General features: G+C 35.9%; 1 pseudogene; it reads right to left on the reverse strand.

The window, feature by feature from the left end:
* Window positions 1-15683: 15683 nt before the first annotated feature.
* On the reverse strand, window positions 15684-17073 carry LOC149139238 (uncharacterized; annotated as a pseudogene).
* Between the last annotated feature and the right edge of the window lie 9840 nt (window positions 17074-26913).

The following is a 26913-nucleotide window of genomic DNA, read 5'->3' on the forward strand; positions in this document are numbered from 1 at the left end:
GTGCAATGTATGAGATGGATTCAAGAGAAGCCAAACTTGATAGGTTCATGTTATTAATAGAAGGAAATTTCACCTTCATGCATCTATTCATTTGAGGTTGAGGCATAGAAGAAGAGCACATGAGTTCAAGGGGAGTCTACAAAGATTGATATAGTATATGGCATTTTATCTTTTGTCTCATGATTATTGGTGGTTGCAGCCATGTTGTGTGAAGATCATTTATATCTATGTACACTAATGAATGTCTTATGTAGCAAGTAATAGTTGATGGAGAATTGGAATATGCTTAAGGGGAGTTTGATATGGCTTTAGAATTTTGCATATATAATATTTATCTCTTGTAGGATACTATGGATTTCATGGAGAACTTAGTGATAGCTTGAGAGAGTAATATTACTATCATTAAAATCCTCAATTATAGTACTTCATTAGATTGTCATCTTGCACATGAGGAAGAATTAGTGATGGAGGCATATGCCTTAAGAATTTTTGGTTGGCTTTGTAATTTTTTGAGGAGTATTTCTACGTAGTTCTTGCAAAATATATTGGTGTTGATGGATGATTTTTTCTACATTGAATGTCTTCCCTCATGAGTTATTTTACACATTTCATGTCATGAAAACATAGCGGAGATCCAAGTACTCGAGTGTCTATTGTTGAATCGTGTGCGTAAGGATGTTATTTTGAATACTATCACGTGTACTTGTTGGAGATGATATGGATTATGCTTCAATTGGTCCACATATGATATCATTGGAGCATGGATCGAATTTACATTGAAAATTCCTCATTTTGATGGCCATCTTATGCCTAGAGGATGTGCTACAATAACATGGTTGCATGGTTAATTATTTGAGGATTGTTTCCATATACTATTGTTGCATTATTGGTTTTAGATAAGATTAATTAATTTGAAGTCATTGATGATGTTGTTCAAAATGCATGAGATCTTCATTGTTGCTTGATGAGTATAATCTTGCTGCTACTACTCTTCAGCTGGAGGTTATGATGATTGATTCTTTCTACTTATTTCCTATTACTTCATGTTGATGGATAGTTGTTGATATGATTTATTCATGAAGACTTGTGATATTAGGGTTGTTGACTATTATTGTTACAGGTTGGCAGTTCATGACATATGCTAGCAAAAATTTTGGAGAGGGTTCAGTTTATTTCCTCTTGGCATGGAGTTATTCATCTTGATCATGGGTTGTTTGTTACATTGTCACAACAATTATAACTTTGTACTATCATATTATGAGTCACAGGTCATATTGTATGTGTGGTCATAAGTCAAGATTTTCTTCAGAGAGAGATTTGGCAATCATTTTTGCTTTGTTTCAGTTGGTATATGTACAAACATATCTAGGCTTTCAGATCCATTATGGAGCCATGTAATGTAATGTATCATTCTTGAATCTTGGGTAGAGTCATATTTCAGCCTTGAGGAGGCATTATATAGTCACATTCTATCATTCTTGTAGCCATGTAATAGGCCTATGAAGCCTTTTATTTTCATTTAAAATATCTTTGGGTCATAGTCCTTGGTTCTATAGCCTCTTACATGCGGCAAGGAGGAAATGATTGTTGAAAAGGTTTTGTGTCCAACAACTTGGTGAGACAGTTGTAGTCTCTTGTACATCTTCAAGAGGAGCAGTTTCAGTGAGAGAGAGTTGATGACCATATCATCTTGTTTGTGGTATGATTTCCCACACTATGCTTTTATAGTGCTACTACTACTTGAGATTATAATGCTCAAGGGAGCATGTTTTGCATGCGCTTGCTGATCAAATGGATACTATGGTACTTCTTATGGGAGCATGGTTGGTTACATGTATAGTGATGCTATGCTTTCTTGAGATCAATGTGTAATGGTCATAGGATATTCCTCCTACTTCGAGACATTGTTATTATTGCCTTGGGTGAGAGTGATTAATTTATGTGAATGAAGTTGCTTTTGTTGTTGCTTCTCATGATGTGTGGTTGTTGATGGGTATGATTTCGATGATGACTATGAAGAGAGTACTACTTCTCATGGTATATTATTATTTATTTTTATGTTGCTGCTGAGTTAAGTGTTGTTGCTATTTCTAGTCCATATGATATGTTGCTATTGTTGAGACTCCTACTATCGTTAGTTATTCTTGATGTTGATGTATTTATGTTATCCACACTATGTTATGATTGATGGATATGGCTTGTTACTACTAGCGGATTTGGTTGAAAATGGTGTTCATATGGGAGGAGCCATTATTTGGGTTTGCTGCTAGTATACATTTATCTTGATACTAATTTAATATTATGGAGTGAGAGTGGTTGTGGCTTGGATTAGCTCTATTGTCCTTGGCCTTTTAGTGAGTATTAATGTCTTGATTTTTTCCCTTTGCCATTGATTTCAAAGGGGGAGAAAATTGAGAGTTCAGTTCTTCATGAGGTTGCTTTGGTTGACCCAACTAGGGTTGACATCAATTCCAAATGGGGAGATCATTAGAATTGATGTTGTGGTGAGTTTTATTGGTTGGCATTGATGTCAACCTAGTAGCATGGTGTTGGAGGCTGCTTTGATGTTGTGATGTGGCATGATGTTGTGTTGCAGTGATTAATGGTTGGCATTGATGTTAACCTGTATTTGTGTTGGAGATGATATGCATTGGCTTATATGGTTTCTATGGAAAATATCTATATTGCATGCTTCCAATGGTTGTTGGTTGGCATTGATGTCAACCTAGTACCATGAGTTGTTGATAACATATGAGGCAGAGGAACTTGGTCTATGCATTCATTGGAGACTTCACTTTCCATTTGTTGCATACCTTAGATAAGCAGTTTTAGATGATGTTAGTGTAGGTGTTGGAGAAGTTGTGGATTAATTTGATGGCTTATGCGCTAGTGAAGCTAATGGATGGCACTCAAGTTAACCTAGTTTGACTTGTGTTGATGATGGAGTTGGATCACTAGATTGCTAGAGTATTGTAGAGGTTACAGTGGGTTCTTGAGGACTTACTGATGATGATCAACCAGTGGAGCAAGTCTGGTGGGAGTCTAAAGGAAGACACTTATGCTTCATTCCATGTTTAGCCCTAATCGCATAAAGGGAAGATACTTACGTTTCAATCCATGTTCAGCCCCAAGCGATGTTCTAGGAGAGAAGCCTATGGGAGAACCTGGAGCTTTCCAGTTGAATCCTTGTAGTGTTGAGAGAGCGAATGGAGAGAAATAGCCCCATTCACATGTATGGAGATTTTTCGTAGCGATTGGAACTCCCTAGTCACTAACTTTCAATTACTGTGTAAGTGACAAGAGCCGAGATTTCCTAGTGTTTTCTATGTGGTCGAAGAAAAGTATAAAAATGCCTCCAAATTCCTCGTGAATCTCAACTATTTCACGATTTTAATTTAAGGAAATTAATTTTAATTTTGTGGAGAAGCTTATATTGACTAAATCAACTAGATAATCAAGTGTTTGAGGTGTGAACACATTAATCAAGTGAGTAGTGGAGAAGATGGAGAAATTGTTTAAATAAATGAGCACTTCGTCGATTTATGTGGTAACACAGAGAACATATTGGAGAGTTGAAGCTTGTGTAGACCTACAGGTCGAGTTCCTATTGTAGAAGAATTTCAAAGGCTAATGTTATAGTTCAAAACATGTTTCTATTGCAGATTTTGAGAGCTTCATGTAGGGGAAGATGATGAGAGAATTTCTCCTTGATCATGTCTGGTTTATTTGTGTTTGAAGGGGCTGAGAATTGATTTACATAGTTATAGAAATGGTTCATATTTATGTTTCTCATTTTATGTTATTTACAGCTAATGTATTGTGGCCATGTGCGTTGAGTTTGGTGTGTGGATGTGAGAGAGAATTATGAGTAGTTTAATTAATTGTGTAATGAGATTTTGAGTGGGTGTTGCATTGATTTGAGTTGACTTACATCCATTGTATTTGCAGAGTTGGGGATGTTTTATTGATTGATGTTATGATTTTTGGAGGTTTTCAAAGAGAGAAAATTGTTTTTTCTTTGTGTAGGGGTCTAGTTTTAAAATATTCTGAAATGTGGCCCTAGAATATCAGCAGATGGAGATAGCTTGGTGAAGAAGGGAGAGTGTTCCTTTCCAATGGGTGTTGGTAGCTTCATTAGAGGAAATAATATTATCACATTCCAATGGGTATTGGGTGAGGCTTTTAGGGGATAGGAGTCTCCAGTGGATGGGTGTTCACTTAGTCGATTCAGAGTGAGAAACTTCCTTGCTAGACATAGACAACTATGATTATGCAAATTATTTTTTTTATTAATTAAATTGCAAGAGAGCAAAAACAACAATAGAAAAGGGTAGTTTTTTCCCTGGAGGGGGGTTCTCCACCAGAGATCCTTATGTCCTTTGTGCATGTGGTTGTTTTGCCGTTATGGTTTTCATGTGAAGATCATTATATTTGTTATTTGATTTGCTAGTTAATATACTAATGGCATAATGTGTGAATTTGTTTTAGTCAATTAAAAAGAAATACAAAATTTGAGAAACACAATCACTACTAACTCACCCCCCCCCCAACCTTAGTAGTGAGCACATTTCCAACAATTGGTATCAGAGCTTAGTGCCTTTGTTGCAACTTAACCATTGGAAGGTAGATCATTGGAAATCAAGGATACTTTGGAGCAAATGGACTTCTTACTCTTTATGGATTGAATTATGAATTATGGAAGGTAAAGTTGGAAGCTTACTTCATTTATCTTAATGAGGATGTATTTCTCTCATTATAATATAATACATGTGATGAATCTAATGAGAAATCAAAGAAGATAATTTGGAAGACCCTATTACATCATGATGTTGCTATAGCAAGCCACTGCAACACTCCAAAGGAGATTATGGATAAGTTGCATTGTGTGTATGGAAGAGATGGATCTCATATTTCAGAAGTTATTGAAGAACCTCACTATATTCTTGAATAAAAGGAACTTATTATAGAAAATTCTACTTTCTTAGCAAAAGAAAATCCAATCTCCTATCAAGGAGATAGTGAGAGCAATCGTGAGATCATTAACATGAAATTCATTGATCAAGAGATTCCAAATGATGATGTCATCAAGAAAAAGTATATGTTGAAGAATTAGTTGCAAGATTGGGAAGAGTATTTTGCAAGACTAGAAGAGGAATTAACCTCTTTTATATGTGAGCTTGAAAATTCAAATAATCAGCTATCTCAATATCGGAAGTTGGAGAAAAGTAGCAAAATCTTAGATGAGATCCTTATCAGTCAGATATCTCCTCTTATCAAAACTAGATTGGGCTTTGAAGAATGATCAAGCCTTGTAAAAGGAAAGGAAAAAGTGAAGGACAACCATGTAGCAGAAAATCATAAGCACACCATCACATGTTCTCCATCCCAAGTCAATCAAGGACCTAGGAAGCAACATCATCAAAGGAAGTTAAGGAACGAAAGAGTTCATCAGCAGAAGCAAAGGAAAGAAAGTCATAATCACAAATGCATTAGTCCATGAAGATAACGAAGAAGCCAAGTGTTCATCACTAGCTAATCAAAGCGCAAAGTATCGAAACTTATTTCATGGGTATTGTTTTTCTTGCAATCATTATGGTTATCGTGCTAGAGAATGTAAATCTTTTGCAATAAAACAAAATTTGTTCAATAACCATTGTTTCAAGTGTCAAAAATATGGCCACAAAGTTGTAGCTTACAGATATGACAAGATCAAGTCAACAAAAAAGAGCAAGCCCACCATCGAAGACAAAGAAAGTATGGAGGAGAAAATATGAACAACAAATAAATAGCTCTTCAAAGGACATCAAGGAAGAATGTTTTGGTTTGAAGAAGGGTATTCTACTTAGGGGGAGTGTTTATCTTGTGCATTGTAGGATATGGATTCAATAGAAGCCAAACTTGATAGGTGAATGTAATTAATAGAAGAAAAATTCACCTTCATGCATCTATTCATTTCAGCTTGAGGCATAAAATTAGAGTGTATGAGTTCAGGGGAGTCTACAAATATTGATATATTGCATGTCAATTTATCTTTTGTCTCATGACTGTTGGTAGTTATAGACATGTTGTGTGAAGATCATTTATATCTATGCACACTAACAAACGTATTATGCAGTAAGCACTAGTTGATGGAGAATTGGCACATGCTTAGGGGAGTTTGATATGGATTTATACTTTTGCATATATAATATTTATATCATGTAGGATACTATGGATTTCATGGAGAACTTGGTGGTAGCTTGAGAGAGTAATATTACTCTCATTAAAATCCTCAGTTATGGTACTTCATTAGATTGTCATATTTCACATGAGGAAGAATTAGTAATGCATGCATGTGCCTTAAGAGTTGCTGGTTAGTTTTGTAGATTTTTTAGGAGTATTGCTACATAGTTCTTGCACATTATATTGGTGTTGATGGCTGAAGTGTTCTACATTGCATGTGTTCCCTCATGAGTTATTTTACTCCTTTCCTATCATGCAAACTTAGTCAATACCTACTCAAGTGTCTAATGTTTAATCTTGTGCATAAGGATGTTACTTTGAAGACTATCACGTGTACTTGTTGATGATGATATGGATTATTCTTGAATTGGTGCACATATGATATCATGGGAGCGAGGATGAAATTTACATTGTAGATTCCTCATTTTGATGGTAATCTTATACGAAGAGGATGTGCTACAGTAACATGGTTGCATGGTTAATTATTTGTAGATTGTTTCCATATATTGTTGCTGCATTATTGATTTTAGATCAGATTATTGAAGTTGAGTCATTGATGATGTTGCTGCTCATAATGCATGAGATTTTGATGGTTGCTTGATGATTATAATCTTGCTACTACTACTCTTCAGTTGGAGGTTATGATGATTAATTCTTGTTGATTACTGACTATTGCTACATGTCGATGGATAGTTGCTGATATCATTTATTTATGAAGACATGTGATATTAGCGATGCTTACTATTATTGTTGCAGGGTGCTAGTTCATGACATATGCTAGCAAAATTTTTGGAGAGATTTGAGTCAATTTCCTCTTGGCATGGAGTTATTCATCTTGATAGTGAGTTTTTTCTTACATTGTCAACAATGTAAACTATGAAATGTGAACTGTAAAATCAAAATGAGAACTCTAGCCAAAAAACCCCAAAAAAATAAAAATAAAAACAACCTGAAAACGAAAAATGTTGATGCTCGAATAACGTTTTTTTGGTAAATTTTCAACATTTTTTTTTAAATGGGAGTAAAAGACAATAAAAACCATTTTTTTGGGCAAAACACACCCTCTCAACAAAAAGTGTTGATGTTGGAATAACCTCTTCAAAAATCCAACATAAAAAAATGTAAAAACAAAACAAAACAAAATTATAGAATATAAAAATCTATACAAAAAATAATAAAAATAGAAGAAAATATTTCCCCGAAAACATAATTTAAGAAAAAAATTAAAAAATTAACAAAAAGACACAAAATAAAAAAAAAAAAAATATATATATATATATATATATATATATATATATATCTTTTAGATAATTAAAAAAAAAAACAAACAAAATTGAAAAACATTAAAGTAAAATTAAAAACATACAAAAGAATAAAAGCTTTAAAAAAGAAATTTAATAAAAGATAAAATCAAAATATAAAATTATAAAAAGCACAAACTAAAAACCATTAAAAATAAAAGCAAATAAACAAATATAACATTAAGAAAACATAAAATTCAATAAATAAATGAATAATAATAAAAAAAAAAATTCATCTCCATGACCACTAGGTCATGGCAGTGTGATTCCGAGAATCAACCTGTCATGGCCTAGGGCTCGTTGGGCCACTTGGCCAGGTGGGGCCGGTGGCGGTTGCAAACATTAAAATTATTTTATTAAAAAACAAATTAAAAAAATTTAAATTAAAAAAAAAAAAGAACATTTAATTTTTTTTTTAAGAAAACACATAAAATCATTAAAAATATATATATAAATAAATTAAAAAGAAATACACACATTTCAAAAAAAAAACAATTAAAAGAAATTAAAATTAAAAAAATATTAAAAAAAAATTGTGGTCCACATCCAAGCGAGCGGCCCAAAGGGCCGTGGGCCATCAGAGAATGGCCCATGGCATGTTGGGTTGGATGAGGGTCACACCTATCTCAGCGTGCCATGACCTAGGACCCGTTGCGTAGGGCTGGGGGCGGGGAGAAGGGTGGCACCTAGTTGTAGCCAGGAAAACTCCCCCACCAGGACTAGCAGCCTAATGGGCCTCGAGTCAGTTGTGGACCACAATTTTAAATTTTATTTATTTATTTTTAATTGTTTTGTATTTGTTTTTTTTTTTTTTTTTAATTCTTTAATTTTTATTTTAATATTTATTTTGATTGATTTTTTTAATGTGTGTAGTTTTTTAATTTATTTATAATTGGATTTTATTGGTTTTATGTGTTTTTTAATATATATATATATATATATATATATATATATATATATATATATATATATATATATATATATATATATATATATATATATATATATATATATATATATATATATATATATATATATATATATATATATTGTTTTTTATGTTTTTTATTTTAATGTTGATGTTTTTGAAAATTCACATGAAAAAACCAACATTTAAAAATGAAATATCCACACTTACTACATTAGAAAATTTAAAGTGTCAAAAATAAGCTCTCTAAAGAATGGGGTTGAAGCTGCATCAACACTTTTCAAAATCAACATGAAAATCACTAAAATTTAAAATAAAAATGTTCACACTTCATACATAAGAAAAATTTAAGTGTCAAAAATATGGTCCCCAAAAATTTGTTTTCTGAATCAAAAATTTTCAAAATGGGATGATTTTTTGCTACCTTAAAAAAGTGGGTACTCAGTATAGTTCATGTTTCAAAGTTTACATTGTTTGTCACAACTATTATAACTTTCTACTATCATATTATGAGTCATGGGTCATATTACATTTGTGTTCATAAGTCGGTGTTGTCTTTAGAGGGATATTTGAGAGTCATTTCAGCTTCGTTTCAACTGGTATATCTTGTGTCTTACACCCATATGCGGGATTTTAGATCCATTGTGGAGCCATGTAATGTCATGTATCACTCTTGAGTCTTGGGTAGAGTCATATTTCAGCCTCGAGGAGGCATTGTATAGTCACATTCTATCATTCTTTTAGCCATGTAATAAGCCTATCAATCATTTTATTTTCATTGAAAATATCTTTCGGTAATAGTCCTTGGTTCTCTTGCCTATTGCATGGGGCAAGGAGGAAATGATTGTTGCTGAAGTTTTGTGTCCAGAAACTTGGTGAGACAGTTGTAGCCTCTTGTACATCTTCAAGAGGAGCAGTTTTAACAAGAGTGTTGATGGCCACATCATCTTTTTTGTGATATGACTGCCTCACTATGCTTTTATTATGCTACTACGGCTTGATATAATAATGCTCAGGAGGAGCATGTTTTGCTTGCACTTCTTGATCAAATGGATACTATGTTACTACTTGTAGCATCATGGTTGGTGACATGTATAATGTTGTTATGTTTTCATGAGATCAATGTGCATTGGTAAGAGGATATTCCTCCTGCTTAGGGACATTGTTATTGTTTCCTTGGGTGAGAGTGATTTATTCATGTGAATGAGGTTTCTTTTGTTATTACTTCTCACGATGTGTGGCTGGTAATGGGTATGATGTTGATGATGATTATGAAGAGAGTACTATTGCTCATGGTATACTTTTTTTCATTCTTATGTTGCTATTGACTTGAGTGTTGCTTATATTGCTAGTGCATATTATTTTTTGTTATTGTTCAGACTCTTGCTATTGGTAGTTATTCCTACCATTGATGTATTGTCGATATCCACACTATGTTATGATTGATGGATATGGCTTGTTGCTACTATTTGATTTGGTTGGAAATGATGTTCATATTGGAGGAGCCATTATTTAGGTTTGTTGCTAGTATACATGTGTCTTGCTACTACTTTCATGTTATGGAGAGAGAGTGGTTGTTGCTTGGATCAACTATATCTTCCTTGGCCTTTCAGTGAGTATTGATGGCTTGATTTTTTCCCTTTGTCATTGATGTCAAAGGGGAAGAATCAAGATTTCAGCTCTTCAAGAGGTTGCTTTGGTTGACCTAGCTAGGGTTGAAATCAATGCCAAAGGGGGAGATTGCTAGCATTGATGTTGTGATGAGTTGTTTAGTTAGCATTGATGTCAACCTAGTAGCATGGCGTTGGATATTGCATTCAGTTGTGATGTGGCATGATGTTGTGTTGCAGTGATTGATGGTTGGCATTGATGTCAACCTATACTTGTGTTGGAGATGATATGTTTTCTTAATGGTATTGGTTTCTATTGTTGTCTTGCGTTGGAGATGATATGCATTGGTTTATATGGTTTCTATGGAAAATATCTATATTGCATGGTTTCAGTGGTTGTTGGTTGGCACTGATGTCAACCTCATAGCATGAGTTGTTCATAACATGTGAGGCAGAGGCACTTGTTCTGTGCATTGATTTCAGACTTGGTTTGTCCATTTTTTGTAGAACTTATATTAGTGGTTTTATATGATGTTAGTGGAGGTGTTGGACAAGTTTTGGAGAAGTTTGATGGCTTATGTTCTAGTGCAGCTGATGGATGGCACTCAAGTCAACCTAGTTTGACTTGTGTTGATGAAGGAGTTGGATATGTGGATTGATGGAGTGTTGCAGAGGCTATAGTGGCTTTCAAAGGATTTATTGATGATGATCAACTAGTGGAGAAAGTTTGGTTCAAGTCTGAAGACAAATACCTATGTTTCAGGCCATGCCCAACCCCATTTGCATGAAAGGAAGGTCATGAGAGTGATTGGAACCCTCTAGTCACTAGGAGAGAATACTATTGGATCGATTGGAGCTTTCCAGTCAAATGATATCAATGTTGAGAGAGTGATTGAAGATAAATAACCCCAGTCGCATGAATGGAAACATGTGGGAGCGACTTGAACTCCCCAACCACTAGCTTGCAGTTATTGCGTGAATGATCAGAGCCGAGATTGTCTAGTGTTGTCCATGCCACCGAACAAAAGAAAAAAATTCCTCGATATTCCTCACACATCTCCTTTATATCGTGATTTTATTTTAAGGAAATTAATTTTAATTTTGTATATAATATTTATTGACTAAATCAACTGGAGAATCAAGTGTTTGAGGTGTGAAAACATTAATCAAGTGAGTAGTGTAGAAAATGGATGAATTTTTTAAATAGATGAGCACCTCCTCCATTTGTGTAGTAACACAAAGAAGATATTGGAAAGCTGAAGTTTGTGCAGAACCTACAGGTTGAGTTCCTAATGCAAATAATTTCAGAGGCTAATGTTAGAGTTCAAATCATGTTTCTATTGCAGATTTTGAGAGCTTCATGGAGGAGGAGGTGAGGAGAAAATTGCTCCTTGGTCATGACTGATTTATTTTTGTTTGTAGGGGCTGAGAATTGATTTACAGAGCTATAAAAGTGGATCATATTTATGTTGCCCATTTTATATTATTTGTAGCTAATGTATTGTTGCCATGTGTGCTTCATTTGGTATGTGGATGTAAGAGAGAACTATAAGTAGTTTTATTGATTATGTGATGAGATTGTGAGTGGGTGTTGTAGTGATTTGAGTTGAGTTGTAGCCATTGTATTTGAAAATTTGGGGATTTTTTATTGATTGACGTTATGAGTTTTTGAGGTTCTTAAAGAGAGAAAGTTGTTGCTTTGTGCAACGGTGCGGTTTGAAATATTCTAAAATGTGGCCCTAGAATATCAACATATTGAGATAGCTTGGTGAAGAAGTGATGGGTGTTCCTTGTTGATGGGTGTCGGTAGCTTCAGTAGAGGAAATTATATTCTCATATTCCAATGGTTTTTGTGCAAGGATTTTATGGGATAGGAGTCTCCAGTGGATGGGTGTTCACTTAGCCGATTTAGAGTGAGAAACTCCCTTGTTGGAGCTACCCCTCTCATGGATCCAACACAACAACCCTACACTTTTCAATCCCCTGTAATTGTGCTCAATAATGGTACCAAGGATTTGAAAGCATGGCATATATTCATTGTGTTTCACCACAAAGAGGTGCTTTGACAAAAAATTGACTAAAATGAGAGGGCGGATGAACCAATTTAGTATATTCATGGACACTAAAATTATATTCATTAATCTCATTAACTGAACCATTACATGAGCATCTTAACAAATGATGACCAACAGATTGAATATGTGAAAAACAATTAATAAGCAAACCAAAACATCATATCAACACATAATAATGACACATATTGACACCAGATATATGTGGAAACCCATAAAGGGAGAAAACCATGATTTTATTATTGTTGTGATGCAAAGGCAAGCTCCTACTCCTTATTACATTTGATTTTCTGTAGGCTCAAATCTAGAGAAGGTTGGTACCTCAATTTTTTAAAAGTTGCAACATTCAAGGAAAGTCCAACTCCCATATGTTTTTTGTAGGCTACAATCTACACGAGGCTTCTACCTCAACCAGCTCCAACTGGATATTTATCAAGCCACAACCTGAAAGGAGCCTACCATCCCCTGATGAAAACAAGAAAACCAATGTGTTGGTTTATCTGGCCATAAATTTTGCATGTTTCCCTCTTCATTTCTACTTTTTCTTCCCTTCAAATTTGCATCACATCAACTCCATATGTGCTAGGTAACTAATGCATAATATTTCTATGAGATCTCTTTCCTTCTCCCATTCTCTAACTTCTCAATACCTTCCAAAATCAGATCTTCTATAAAAATAGTTTTCTGGTTGTTTGCATCCCACATAGGAATATGAAGTGAATAGGCTTGACTCTTTGCCTTCCACTCATCTGTTTCCAAACTCTTCATATGTTCAATATTAGAGCACAAAAATACATAATCCATCCACTATTAATTTCAGCCACATGTAATGATTAAATGTATCAACCTAATGCCAACATCAAATGACAATATTTATCATTAATGCATCAAAACAATTTTTGCAGCATATTTTCCTTTGCCTTGGAGTCTTGCCTTTGCATCACAACAATTAAGCTTAATCAACAATTTCACGTCACAAATTCTACTCCTTTTCCTTCTTTTGTTACTTGTTGTTCCTTGTATTGTTGTTTCTCCTTTCCTTGTTGTTGCTCCTTACATTACTACTACTTTGCTGCCTATTGCTCCTAGCATTGCTGCTACTCCTTACCTTGATGTTTCTCCTAGCATTACTGCTACTTTATTGCTCCTTTGCTTCATGTTCTTTGTGATGGTCCTTTGCTTGTTGCTCCTTTGCCATCAATGATAATATTTCCAACATGCCTGTCTCCACAAGAAATGTGGTCATGGGAGATGGGTTGTCTTTTCCTCCCGAAGTGGGAAATGACACCGCTTTGGCAAGTTTCTCACAAACAAATCTCAAGACTACGATTGAAATTGCTAGGGACATAAACCAAATAGTGGTCCTGATTGTGATGAAAGGCACTAAATTTGGAGTTGTAGAAAAGAGTATTCCCATTCCTAACAACATCATCCTTGCTAATGAAGGATACACATTACCCAAGCCTTCTGTTACAAAGGGCTTTATCCAAGTTTTCTACAAAAAGGATCCTATGTTGCTAACTGTTTTCAATGAAACAAAATTTCTTGCATGCTAGGAAGAAGATCTCAACATTAGTTATGATGTCACACAGGCCTTTGAAAGAAATTATTGGGCACATGTAACAATTTATAATGAGAATCCTATTGGCCATTTGGACTACTAGAAATTGTCTTGGGAATGATAGAGGGGATAATTTATTCAAGCCATGAAGGGTGTAGAGACACTATAATGAAGTCAGAGTGACTGCATCAATGAAGTTGCAGGCGCTTTGTACTAAGACATGGATTTCTCAACAGTGATGAGTTGTGAGAATGTCCTAACAATTATGGACCTTAGTCAATAAATGGCTAATAATACAGCTGTCAGAAATATAAAATATTGTTGCAAAAATGTCACTATTCTTCCACCCATTATCGATCCAAGAAAGTATAAATCTTCTTTCCAATTTCAGGTCTACAAATTCTCACCATATTTGAATAGAACCACATTTTTTCCTTTTTTGAATTGGAAGATAAATAGTATACTTAATATTGATTATCAATGCAGGAATCCAAGGAGAGTAGACCCAACTAAATTTCCAGATCCTAGTGCGACACAGAGGACTTTATCTACCATTGCTAGCTAGGAGATAGTCTGCAACATCTCCACTAAGATCAATAAACCTTGTTGTCATGTTTCCTTCTCTCCTTATTATAATGAGTATGTCATCCCTTGACAAACTTGTGCCTGTGATTTTCCATCTTTAATAAAGCCACCTAGCAGTCCAAAGGAATCAGTTACGCTCCTTCCTTCTTCGACTCTACTTGTTCCTTTCTAGAGCAAGACTGTAAAAGAAATTGCATGGGCTAGGATGCAACATTTTCCCTGTTATGATTACTATGATGTGAGTGTTAAATGGAATGTCTATTCTAACTATTCAAAGGGATGGAGTTCAAGAATTACTCTTTTCAACTCGGGGGCATCTCAGTTCGCAGATTGCTTTGTTTCTATTGAGATGGATAAAACCTTTGTTGCCTACCAAGATGTTTACTCTTTTAATGGAACTAAAGTACCGGGGTTGAACAACACCCTACTCATTCCACGAAAAGAGGGATTTAATTACTTGAATGCATAAACAAATGGGAGTACATTTTATGATCCAAGGATTCCTGGTAAGTAGAAGTCAATGATTTCCTTCACAAAGAAGCTTACACCGCATATAGACGTTGTAGCTGGTGATAGATTTCCTACCATATTGTTTTTTAATGGTGAGGAATGTTGTCTTTCTCACTTTTTCCCTTCTGGAGCAGGGCATGTACTTTCTAGAAACTTTCCTCTCCTTTTCCTAACATCAACAATGATATAGTTGTGTTGCAGGAGCACCTCCAAATTCTCAAGGCTCCAATGCTTATAGATATGCCAATGAGTTGAATAGAGGCACCAATATTGTGAAATTCAGTACTAACTAATAACATATAGGATTGAGTCCCAAGAAACCAGGGGCACTCTATAGATCATGGTGAAAAAATCAGTATGGATGAGTGGGGAGACTATGCACCAGAACAGTTTGAGGCCAAGGTGAAGCTATTTTCAAGGTCTAGAATGAAATCATGTAGGGACACGAAACCTACGAGTGGTGGAAAAATTATTCTAGAGGGCAGTTGCTGATAAGTCTATTACTGTAGAGTATGCCAATGATATCCATAGAACTTCCTTTGGGGAACCCAATGAGAAATTTCTACCACCATCATCTGCGCCATAGGAGAGAAAAATATAGTACCGAAGGAAACACAAGAAAAAGAGGGCTCTCAGAATTTCACTTTCTTTTTTGGAGTCACACAACTCACTTTATTTTTTGCTTGTATACTCATTTTACATTTCAAGAATATTTGAACCTTGTATAGAATCCCCCATTCCAATTATAAAAACATATTCATCGTCATGTCTGCACTATTTTTCTCGTTGAGGTCGTCATATAAATGCTTCTATTATTGCATTAACTATGTCCTTCTCAGAAAAATCACACCCATAATTCTGAGACAATTCAGGGTCTTCAGAGAAGTTATACCTCTAATCCTGAATTTCCATCCTTGGCACATGTTTTAACAACCAGTTTGATTCTTGAGTTACCCTTTCCAATCCAACTTCAACAATTAGTTCCTCATCCTTTTGACGCTCCATTTCTTCATTGAGAATAGAACCATCTAGATATGTTCTAGTCGAGATGTGAAAACGACCATTTGTATTTGTCTCATGGAGAGAGTGACCATCTATATTTGTCTCATGATGATGAAGGTAGCAGGCACCCCCAACAATAACAACCTCTTTTCCAGCATGAACCATATTTTTAACCTCCATCTCAATGGCCTCCATATCAATACTATAATTGTGGCTTACTTCAAGAATATTGTAATGATTGTGGTTTTGGAACACTATAATAGGAACAAGTAACCAACTGGCCAAATCAACGGTGTTAAACCTAACATCTAGACCTAGAACATGCTCAATAGTTGTAGAAATGAGAGCTCCAAGCTATCCTGTGAAGAGCTCAATAGTGGAACTAGGACTAACAGGACCTTGGCCTCTTGGAAAAAAAATATATGACAACCTTCGAATTTTCCTGTAAGTTACACTACCTTCCTCTATTTTTGTCTTTCCATATGTTAATGGAATAAAAGACAGATCTATGACAACATATCTTCTTGAATCCAACAATAATTCTGATGCCCCCCCTCCATGATAGAGATACCAGTAAATGCAATTTCCTTCCTACTACTTCATTTGTTCAAATGTAATTTCTTCAATTTCCGCATACTTTAAAGCCTCAAGATCAATGTATTTGTTCCTAGGATCCATATGAACCTTATCAAAGTTTAGAATGAATATTGCATTTGGCACAACTTATTTTATTTTTGCAGCGGAATATGAAGCATCTTCAAAGTGAAACAAATAGGTGTACAATATTTGGAAATGGTTCTACAATCGTTGCTTCAAGTTCAAATAATGGTGGCTCTTTTCCATATTCGCTCTCCTTTGTTGAAACCGTAGGCACCATCACATTCTTCATTGCTTTTAAGCTCCAACTGCCCAACAAGAATGATGTTATATTGAAGGTCATGTTCAAATGGAGTGGTAGAGTAGTCTCCAGACATGCAAGATGGTGTGAGGGAAAGCTTCTTCTCATAAACCCCCCCATCATCCACCATCGCCATTGAATCCAACTAGTACAATATTAACTTCAAATGGAAACCTAAAAGGAGCCTTATCTCTAGAGTGTAGCATTTGGTGCATCTCATGCTTGATGTTTTCCTGGATATCCTGGAACGTGCTGTGATGCCACTAAGGGTGCCCTGGATCATGTCTGAATGCCTCGCATTCAACCACTTCTAAATTCCAACTGTAAATAGCCAATACTACCAAAACATTAAATAATCCCCAAGTGTTTCATCCTGCTTCCCATGGCCAACCCTCCTCTTCTTTCGCCTTCTATTCCTGCCTCACGTAGTGTGCCTTACGTAGTACTTCAACATTCAATTGTTGCATGAATGTATTAAATGATTTTGCAGCTACCAATCCTAGCATTCGCAGGGCTTCCACGAATTCCTACAAAAATTCTTCACAATGGTAACAAAACACGGATGTTGTCAGCTTGGTGGAGGAAATGTGTTCTCTACTTTCTGGGCCAACACAGATTTAAACTTTTGCATGAATTCTTTCAACTTCAGCTAGAATTCAATCGAGAATTCTTTCACATATCATCTCACATACTTTGCTTGCTCCAAATCCTAATGTCAGGGCCTTATGAAAGAATGACTCATGGAATCACCACTTTTATGAACATCCAGACATCAAAAAGCTCATTTTTAAGCCAGTCCATGGAGTCTCGGGCATACCAATTCATGTCATTGTAGTGTAGGCGTATCAATTATTACCAATTCATGGATGTTTCTTCAACGACCATTTCCCTGGTCTGACATCTACTATCATATGTTCTTGCATGATGAAGATAGTGAAAGTTACATAACACATACCATGAAATTGCCATAAGGTTTCAGATTTCGTGGGTAGAATAATGTTCAACTTTTCAATTTTCATTTAATGCCCATCTCCACACAATCCTCTCATCCATTACCTTGGCATAATATACCACATGTCCGCACTGTAATTCTATCACTGCACACTCAAATTTTCACTATCATTGCACTTTCATTTCATTATCATACCTCTAACACATATGTCATATGGTTACACCTAATTAACCAAGCTCTTCATAATCATGCGACCGACCTCAAAACAACCTTTATTGTTAGGATTCCAATAATGTATAGAATTCAGTTTCATGAGATTTGATATTTAAACTTCGCACATCTAACATACAATAAGAAATTGTAGTTTATGATTCATACTATGACTGGGAATATATATTTTTTGAATAATTAATCGTCGGAATATGTTTTTTTTCTTCATTCATCTTCATTTTAATGCTTTCTTTTGCTCTCATTGTCTCAGCAAGGCTGTCAGAACAGCGTGGCAGCTCCATCATGATTAGCACAATATTTGTAATCTCAACTCTTTCTTTCCCAGAAATTCAACTCAGTCGTTCTGCATAAACCATGAATTGTTATGGGTGATAATTATATGTGATTTTCATAACATGTTTAAATCTATGTCATGCATCTCCAACTATAGAACCAGATATCTTATATCATATTGTTTACCTCTCTTGGACATGAATTTTAGTTTCTTCTATTTCAACTGCATCTTCCTTGAAAGTTGTCTCCTCATTCATGGGTACTGAAACCAATTTGTCAGTGGTAGTTGCATCTATTTCCCCTTCATCCTCTATATTTGTTCTCTCATCCATATGGTGGAAAACTTTCACAGAAGTAGTATCCTGAACAGTTTTTTTAGCCATATTTTCATATTCATCACAATGACTTGGCAGTGTTTGGATTATGACTGTTTCTCTTGAAATTTCTACAACTTTCGTATCCACAATAGATGCATTCTCTTCCTTGAGAATGACTTATAGTGTTCCAATTTTATCTACGTGAGCAATTTTCTTATCTTCATGAAAAAGGCCCTTGCACTCTTTCTCTGCTACAACCTTTTAGTCAGCCCCATTGATTGTAGAATTACTTCCTCTCATTGAAGACTTCTTAATATCTCTTCTTATAGAAGTTCTACGTGAAGACATAGCCTTCTGGTGACTTTCTTTGACACACCTTTTTCATTTGGTTTTTCTTGTGGAGGATACTCAATGTCAACACTCTCTTGGCCTCCATATATTTTTCGAGGTTTACAGACTCATACCTTTCTCTGTAATCTTGAGTAAGCGTAGTTTCCTTCACATTAGTATCAGACCCCAATTGCCTCTGCTTCTCATTGGATGTGTTATCTATGTTGGCCTTCTTATGACCCTCATTCTCAGGTGCCCCTTGCTTTTGGTAGGCTCTTCTTGTTTTTATTTTTGGGCCATGGATTTTCCTCTATGATTTTTTATGATGAGCCATATTTTCCATCCCATCTGGCTCGATTGCTTCATGGTCATCACTGCAGTCTTTGAAATCTTCCTCAATAGGATTAGTTTTATCCCCATGATATTTCCACTCCTCCTATGGCTTTCTCACTTTTATTTACTTCATTGTTTCCTCTGTGTTTATATGTATTCGTTTTCTTAAAGATATCCATGCTAGCTATAATCTCACCATGCCCATTGCCTTCTCACACTTTATGGGTTTCTCTCCACTTGGGATGTTGTTGCTCTTTGAATATTGATTGGATAGTTGTCTTGCTGCTTAGAGTAGCTCCCCTTGATGCCATAATGAGTCCATTATGTCATTGAAGTAACAAGTTGTTTCTTTCTCTTCCTCTTCCACACTTTTGTAGGTTATTTTCTCTTGTTTGCATTTCTTTCATAGTTCTCTCTTCTTGAATTTTCTTCCATCTTTTGTCTAGTGTTATTTAGAATATATGGAAGCTTACAATCCTTGGCTTTGTGGCCAAGTTTATTACACACAAAACATCTTGTGTGGCCAAAAAATAGAGAAAATAATGTGTTTATTTTTGCATTTATGATTTTCTTCATATACACTTTGCATTCAACCACTTTATGTCCAAATTCATGACACATATAACAATAACCATAGAAAGAGTTTATGTACCTTGTTGTTCATGTTCTCCTTTGTTTGCTTGTTGGATAATACCTTCTTTTTGTTGCATGTCTTGTTGAATAGTCTTGATGTTCTTGTTGTTACAATCTGCTGCCACATGTCCATGTTAATGGCAAGAAAAGCATGTGATGGTTTCCCGAGGAACAAAGCATCTCCTTTCAGATATTCCAAACGTGTTCAACTCATTGATTGGCTTTTGATATTGTTGCTTGTTTTTTTCTTCTTTACAAATATTTTCGTTGTTAGGCTCTTCTTTTGTAGGTCCTTTTATAGTTGCTTCATTATCATGTTTAATGGTTTCCTTTGCTAAGTACTTCATGGAGGCAAGGTCCTCTTCTAGATGCTTACACAACCTATTCTTTTCTTCTAACTTACTTCTAGTTGAATCAACCTAAGCTTCTAATCTTTTACATTGTAGGTATCTCTCCTTGAATTTACTTCTCATCACCTCTTCTAGTCTCCTTGCTTCTTCAAGTTGTGTCTTTAGGCTGACAATTTCCTCCTTGTACTCGTGCTCTTTCTCATCACATATCTACACCAGTTTCTTCAGATATTTGTTTCCATTCTTCAATCTTTCTATACTAGAAAATGATAAGTCAAGCCTAGCTTGATTTTCATCTGATTTTTCTTCGTGTGAGTTAGGCACTTTCACACAGGTAGAGGTTTCACTTTCTCGTTGACAGGGTTTTTTCTCATCCCTCTTTCTCTTTCCTTTCTCTACATTATTGTTGCTAGCCTCTTCATGCATGAGTGCAATCTATCCCAGATTTATTTTGCAGAAGTTAGATCTATTATTGTATCAAGATCCTTATTATGAAGATTGTTATACATGACACATTTTTCCTTAGCATTCCACTGTTGTTCTTACAAAGAGGGAGAGTCTTTGCAGTAACCATCATGTACTAGTTTCCATACACTAGGTCTGTAAGATATCATTTCATATTTCACCTTATATCTCCACTCATAAAAGTTTGTTTCACTCAACACAGGTACACTTTGATAGTCCATGACTAAACCAATTCTACCTTCAAGTTGTTAAGCTTATACCGAAGGAACTAGCTCTGATACCAATTGATAAAAAATTGACTAAGCTGAGAGGGAGGGATTAATCAATTTAGTCTATTCATGGAAATTAAAATTATATTCATTAATCTCATTAATGGAACCATTACATGAGCAACTTAACAAATGATGACCAACAAATTGAATATGTGAACAACAATTAATAAGAAAACCAAAACATCATATCAGCAAATAATAATGACACATATTGACACCAAATATGTGTCAAAACCCATAAAGGGAGAAAACAATGATTTTATTATTGTTGTGATGCAAAGGCAAGCTCCTACTCCTTATTACATTTGATTTTATGTAGGCTCCAACATACAGGAGGTTGGTACCTCAATTTTCTGCAAGATGCAACATGCAAGGAAGCTCCAACTCCCATATGTTTTCTATAAGCTACAACCCACAGAAGGCTCCTACCTCAACCAGCTCCAAATGGATATTTATCAAGGCACAACTTGAAAGAAGACTACCATCCCCTGATGCAAACAAGAAAAATAATGTGTTGGTTTACCTGGTCATAAATTATGCATGTCTGCCTCTTCATTTCTACCTATTCTTTCTTCCAAATCTGCATCACATAAGCTCCATATGTGCTAGGTAACTAATGCATAATAGTTCTATCAACTCTCTCACATTCTCCCATTCTCTAACTTCTGAATACCTTCGAAAATCACATCTTTTATAAAAATAGTTGTATGGTTGTTTGCAAGCCACATAGAAATATGAAGTGAATAGGCTTGTCTCTTTGCCTTCCAATCATTCATTTCCAAACTCTTCATATCTTGAATATTAGAACACAAAACTATATAATCCATTCACTATTAATTTCTACCACATGTAATGATTAAATGTATCAACCTAATGGAAACATTAAATGAAAATATTTATCATTAATGCATCACAACAATATTTGCAACATACTTTCCTTTGGATTGGAGTCTTGCCTTTGCATCACAACAATTAAGCTTAATAAACAATTTCACATCACAAATTCTTCAATATGTCAATTTCTCCAACATTATCAAAGCATTTTAATGTATCACAACTCCTCCTCCTTCTTCTACTCCTTTGCCTTCTTTTGTTGCTTGTTGCTCCTTGTATTGTTGTTGCTCCTTGCCTTGCTACTATTTTGCTGCTTGCTACTCCTTGTATTGCTTCTACTCCTTGCCTTGTTGTTGCTCCTTGCCTTGCTGCTATTTTGCTGCTTGCTGCTCCTTGCATTGCTTCTACTCCTTGCCTTGTTGTTGCTCCTTGCCTTGCTACTATTTTGCTGCTTGCTGCTCCTTGCATTGCTTCTACTCCTTGCCTTGTTGTTGCTCTTTGCATCATTGCTACTTTGTTGCCCCTTTGCTTGTTGTTCTTTGTGTTGCGCCTTTTCTTGTTGTTCTTTGTGCTTCTCCTTTTCCATCAAAGACAATATTTCCAAAATGCTTGTATCTCTAAGAAATTTAGTGATGGAAGGTGGGTTCTTTTTTCCTGCTAAAGGGGAAATCAACACTATTTTGCCAGGTTTCCCACAGATAGATCTCAAGACTGCCATTGAAACTGCTAAGGACATAAACCAGATAGTGGTCCAGATTGTGATGAAAGGCAAAGAATTTGGAGATGGAGAAAAGAGTATTCCCATGCCTAACAACATCAGCCTTGCTAATCAAGGATACAAATTCACCAAGCCTTCTGTTACAAAGGGCTTTATGGAGGTTTTCTACAAAAATGATCCTAAGTTGGTAACTGTTGTCAATGAAACAAAATTTCTTCCTCGCCACGAAGGAGATCTCACCATTAGTTATGATGTCACACAGGCCTTTGAAAGAAAATATTGGGCACAGGTAACAATTTCTAATGAGAATCCTATTGGTTGTTTGGACTACTAAAAATTGTCCTAGGAATGGCAGAGGGGAGAATTTATTCAAGCCATGAAGGGTGTATAGACACTAGAACAAAGTCAGAGTGACTGCATCAATGGAGCTGCAGGCACTTTCTACCAAGACATGGATTTCTCAACAGTGATGAGTTGTGAGAAGGTCCCAACAATTGTGGACCTTAGTTAATACATGCCTAATAATACAGTTGTCGGAAAGATAAAATATTGTTGCAAAAATGGCACTATTTTTCCACCCATCTTCGATTCAAGAATGTCTGAATCTGTTTTCCAAATTCAAGTCTACAAACTCCCTCCAAATTTGAATTGGAAAACACTATTTCATCCTCTAAATTGGAAGAGAAATGGTATACTTAATCCTGATTACCAATGCGGGAAGCCAAGCAGATTAAACCCGAACGAATTTCCAAATCCTAGTCGGATGCGTAGAGGACTTTATCTGACATTGCTAGCCGATAGATAGTCTGCAACATCTCCACTATGATTGATAAACCTCATTGTTGTGTTTCCTTCTCTACTTATTATAATTAGTATGTCATTCCTTGTCAAATCTGTGGTTGTCCATCTTCAATAAATCCATCTTGCAGTCCAAAGGAACCGACTATGCTCCTTCTTTCTTCGACTCTGCTTGTTCATTTCCATAACTGGGCTACAAAATAAATTTCATGGGCTAGGAAGAAACATTTTCCTATACCACAACCACTACCCTGTGGTGATTACTATGGTGTGAGCGTTAACTGGAATGTCTATTCTAACTATTCAAAGGAATGGAGTGCACAAATTACTCTTTTCAACTTGGGGGGGGGCTCTAAGTTCACAAACTGGTTTGTTGTTGTTGAGATGGATAAAGCCTTTGTTGGCTACCAAGATGTTTACTCTTTTAACGGAGCTAAAGTACCAGGGTTGAACAACACCCTACTCATGCAAGGAAAGGAGGGATTGAATTACATGAATACATAAAAAAAATGGGAGTACAACTTATGATCCAAGGATTCCTGGTAAGGAACAGTCATTTATTTCCTTCAAAAAGAAGCTTACACCTGGTATAAACGTTGTAGCTGGTGATGGCTATTCTACCAAACAATTTTTTAATGGCGAGGAATGCTCTCTTCCTAAAGTTTTCCATTCTGGAGCAAGGCATGTAGTTTGTAGTAACTTTCCCATACTTTTGCTAGCATTAACAATGATACAGTTGTGTTGCAAGAGCACCTCCGAATTCTCATGGGTCCAATGCTTATAAATATGCCAATGAGTTGAACAAAGCAACTAATATTGTGAAATTCACTACTAATTAACAACATATAGGATTGAGTCCTAACAAAATGAGGGCACTCTACAGATCATGGTGCAAAACTCAGTATGGGAGAGTGGGGAGACCTACGCACTAGAAGAATTTGAGGCCAAGGTGAAGTTGTTTGCATGGTCTAGACTGAAATCCTCTAGGGACGCTACCCCTATGGTGGTGGAAAAATTGTTCTAGAGGACGGCGATTGATAAGTCTATTACCGTAGAGTATGCCACTGATATCCATGGAACTTCCTTCGGGTAACATAATCAAAAATCTCTACCACCATCAAGTGCGCCACAAGAGACAAAAATGCAGTACCGAAGGAAACACAGGAAAATAAGGGCTCTCATAATTTTAATTTCTTTTTTGGAGTCACACAACTCACTTTCTTTTTTCTTGTATACTCATTTGACGTTTCAAGAACATCTGAAGCTTGTACATAATCCCCCACTCCAATTGTAACAAAATCTTCATCATCGCGTCTGCACTCTTTTTCTCATTGAGGTGGTCCTAACAATGCTTCTATTGCTGCATTAACCATGTCCTTCTCAGAAAAATCACACCCATAATTCTCACACAATTGAGGGTATTCGGGGATGTTATACATCTAATCCTGAATTTCCAACCCTGGCATGTGTTTTAACAACCAAATTGATTCTTGAGTTACCCTTTCCAATCAAACTTCAACAATTAGTTCCTCATCCCTTTGACCACCCAATGAGATATCGTGCAAAGGTAAACCAAGATCTTTCCCTGAATATATCTCTAAATCTACACCTTGATGTCCAATTGTTACACCTTTAGTTTCAGTAAAAGCATTATCTAATATCTTGGATTTCAAACTACATCTCTCCCCAAGAACATCAATGAATGAATGAACACTATCATCAAAAGAATCTTCACTAAGAACTTGAACTTGATGCATGTTGTTATCTTCTCCAAGAATCAAGGCAGAAAGTATTTCCAAGTTTACTTTATTGTTTGATGTCTCTGTATCCACTCTTTTAATGTTTGTTTGGCTTAAAAACTAGCTTCTAAATTGGAAGAGTTCCCATTATTAGCTACTGAACTTGGATTATTTTCATAATGTCTTATATCATTCTTCAAACCATTCTAAGATCCTTCAAGGAAATAATCATTACTAGGTAAATAATTGGATTTGAAAGCCTCTCTCTACAAGTCTTGTCAATTATCATTTGCTTTTCTACTAGAGCACTTGAATGAATCAAGGGACCTGGAAGATATTTGAGCCTTACAATCCAGAAAGAAATTTCCTGAGATATCACATACATTATTAGTTCCCATAGTATGAGAGGACATGGCCTCTTCATCATCAGTAGGATGGCTACATTGAGAGTCATTGTTTAATTTCAATGTACCTTCTTTTTGGTGAAGATCTCGAGAGATATCTCTCTTTGCAAAGGTGTCACTAGCTGAAGTTTGATCGCAATCAATCGAGGCCATTTTTATTTCTTTGAGGTTACAAAATAGTAATCATGTGTTATAAGGCGTCAGATACCTAGTAAACATGCTCAGGATGCCTAATGTGACCATGTTAAAAATTCTTAGACTCACTGCTCCTTATATTACTAGCCAAAGTTTCTGAATTCTTATTCATTGACAACCTAACATTTGTCCAGTCATTTACATCTTTCATATTATTTTCACCAAGAAAGTTGTTATAATTATCATAACTAGAAAGTTGTTATAATTATCATACTAGTGCCTGATCTGGAGATCACCCTATGAGTGATCATAGTTAAAGATTTATTAAATGAATGTATTACAGACTCATGTGCTGGTGTGTTTCTATGTTATTTAGGCAATGTATTGATCATATTGCGAATACACAAACACTTGAAATGGAAAATAGCAAAGAAATACAACAAGCAAATATAAGAACACAGAATTTAATAAGGAGTTCACCCTATCCTCCAGGGCTACATCTCTGGTCCAGCTCTTAATGGTGGCCTTCTTTTATTGTGTCTTAAAGTAGAGAATTACAATGAAGGAGCGCAATATGAGTCTCCTGAAACAGAATTCGCTTGGTAGGGTGGCTCTTGGATCCCCCAAGCCACTAGATTGCATAGACTCTTTTCCTCACCAAATGATTGACCTCTCTGGTCTTTGATGGAAAGAGCCCAGTGTGGTGCTCAATCCTGACATATCCTCTCAGAGATGGCTTGAATCTCTCAAGCTCTCTGCTGCTCGACACTGCCTTCGGTCAGCTCAGCCCTCTGTCTTCTTTCTTCTTCTTTTTCTTCACTGTCTTTCTCCGTTTTCTCTATCTTCTTTCTTTTCCTCTTCGTCTCCGTCTCAATGTTCCATGTCTTCTGCTTCATCTGTTCATGGCTTTAAAGCCATTCGATCCCATGGCTATTCGATTCCCCTTCCACTTCCCGTCGGATCGCCTGCTACAGCTTCGCTTGGAGCTCCCTATTTTGACATCATCATCGGCTCACAGGAAGTGGCCACTTGTCCTCCTGCAACTACGCCAGCTTACTTTTTCGGTTCGATTTTTTTCCGTTACGTCATGGAATGAGTCATCGGCCACCTTGGCAGTCAAATCGGACATCAAATTCTTATAGATCGTGGCTTAATCCCCTGTCGATTTCAGCTTTCCTGTCGGGCGTGATCTCAGCCATTAGATTTGGAGCCTCTAGATCCGATTCCATTTGCACATTTCATGTGGTTGACTTGCTCAACTGTCAGCGTGTGATGAGCGGTGATTTTCTCTCTCCTCCGCTTGCCACACATTGGTCGCTGAGTGGAATCGCTCCATTTTTTCCAAAATTGCCTACCGCCTGAGGGTGCCCCCTATAAATACTGCCGGTTTTTGGAACACGGGTCCCACCTTAGCCTTTAGCCCTTTTTTCCCCACGATTT

The sequence above is a fragment of the Pinus tabuliformis genome, chromosome X (genome assembly GCF_031772625.1).
Source record: "Pinus tabuliformis cultivar Carrire ecotype Pingquan chromosome X, CPIR1, whole genome shotgun sequence".
NCBI lineage: Eukaryota > Viridiplantae > Streptophyta > Pinopsida > Pinales > Pinaceae > Pinus > Pinus tabuliformis.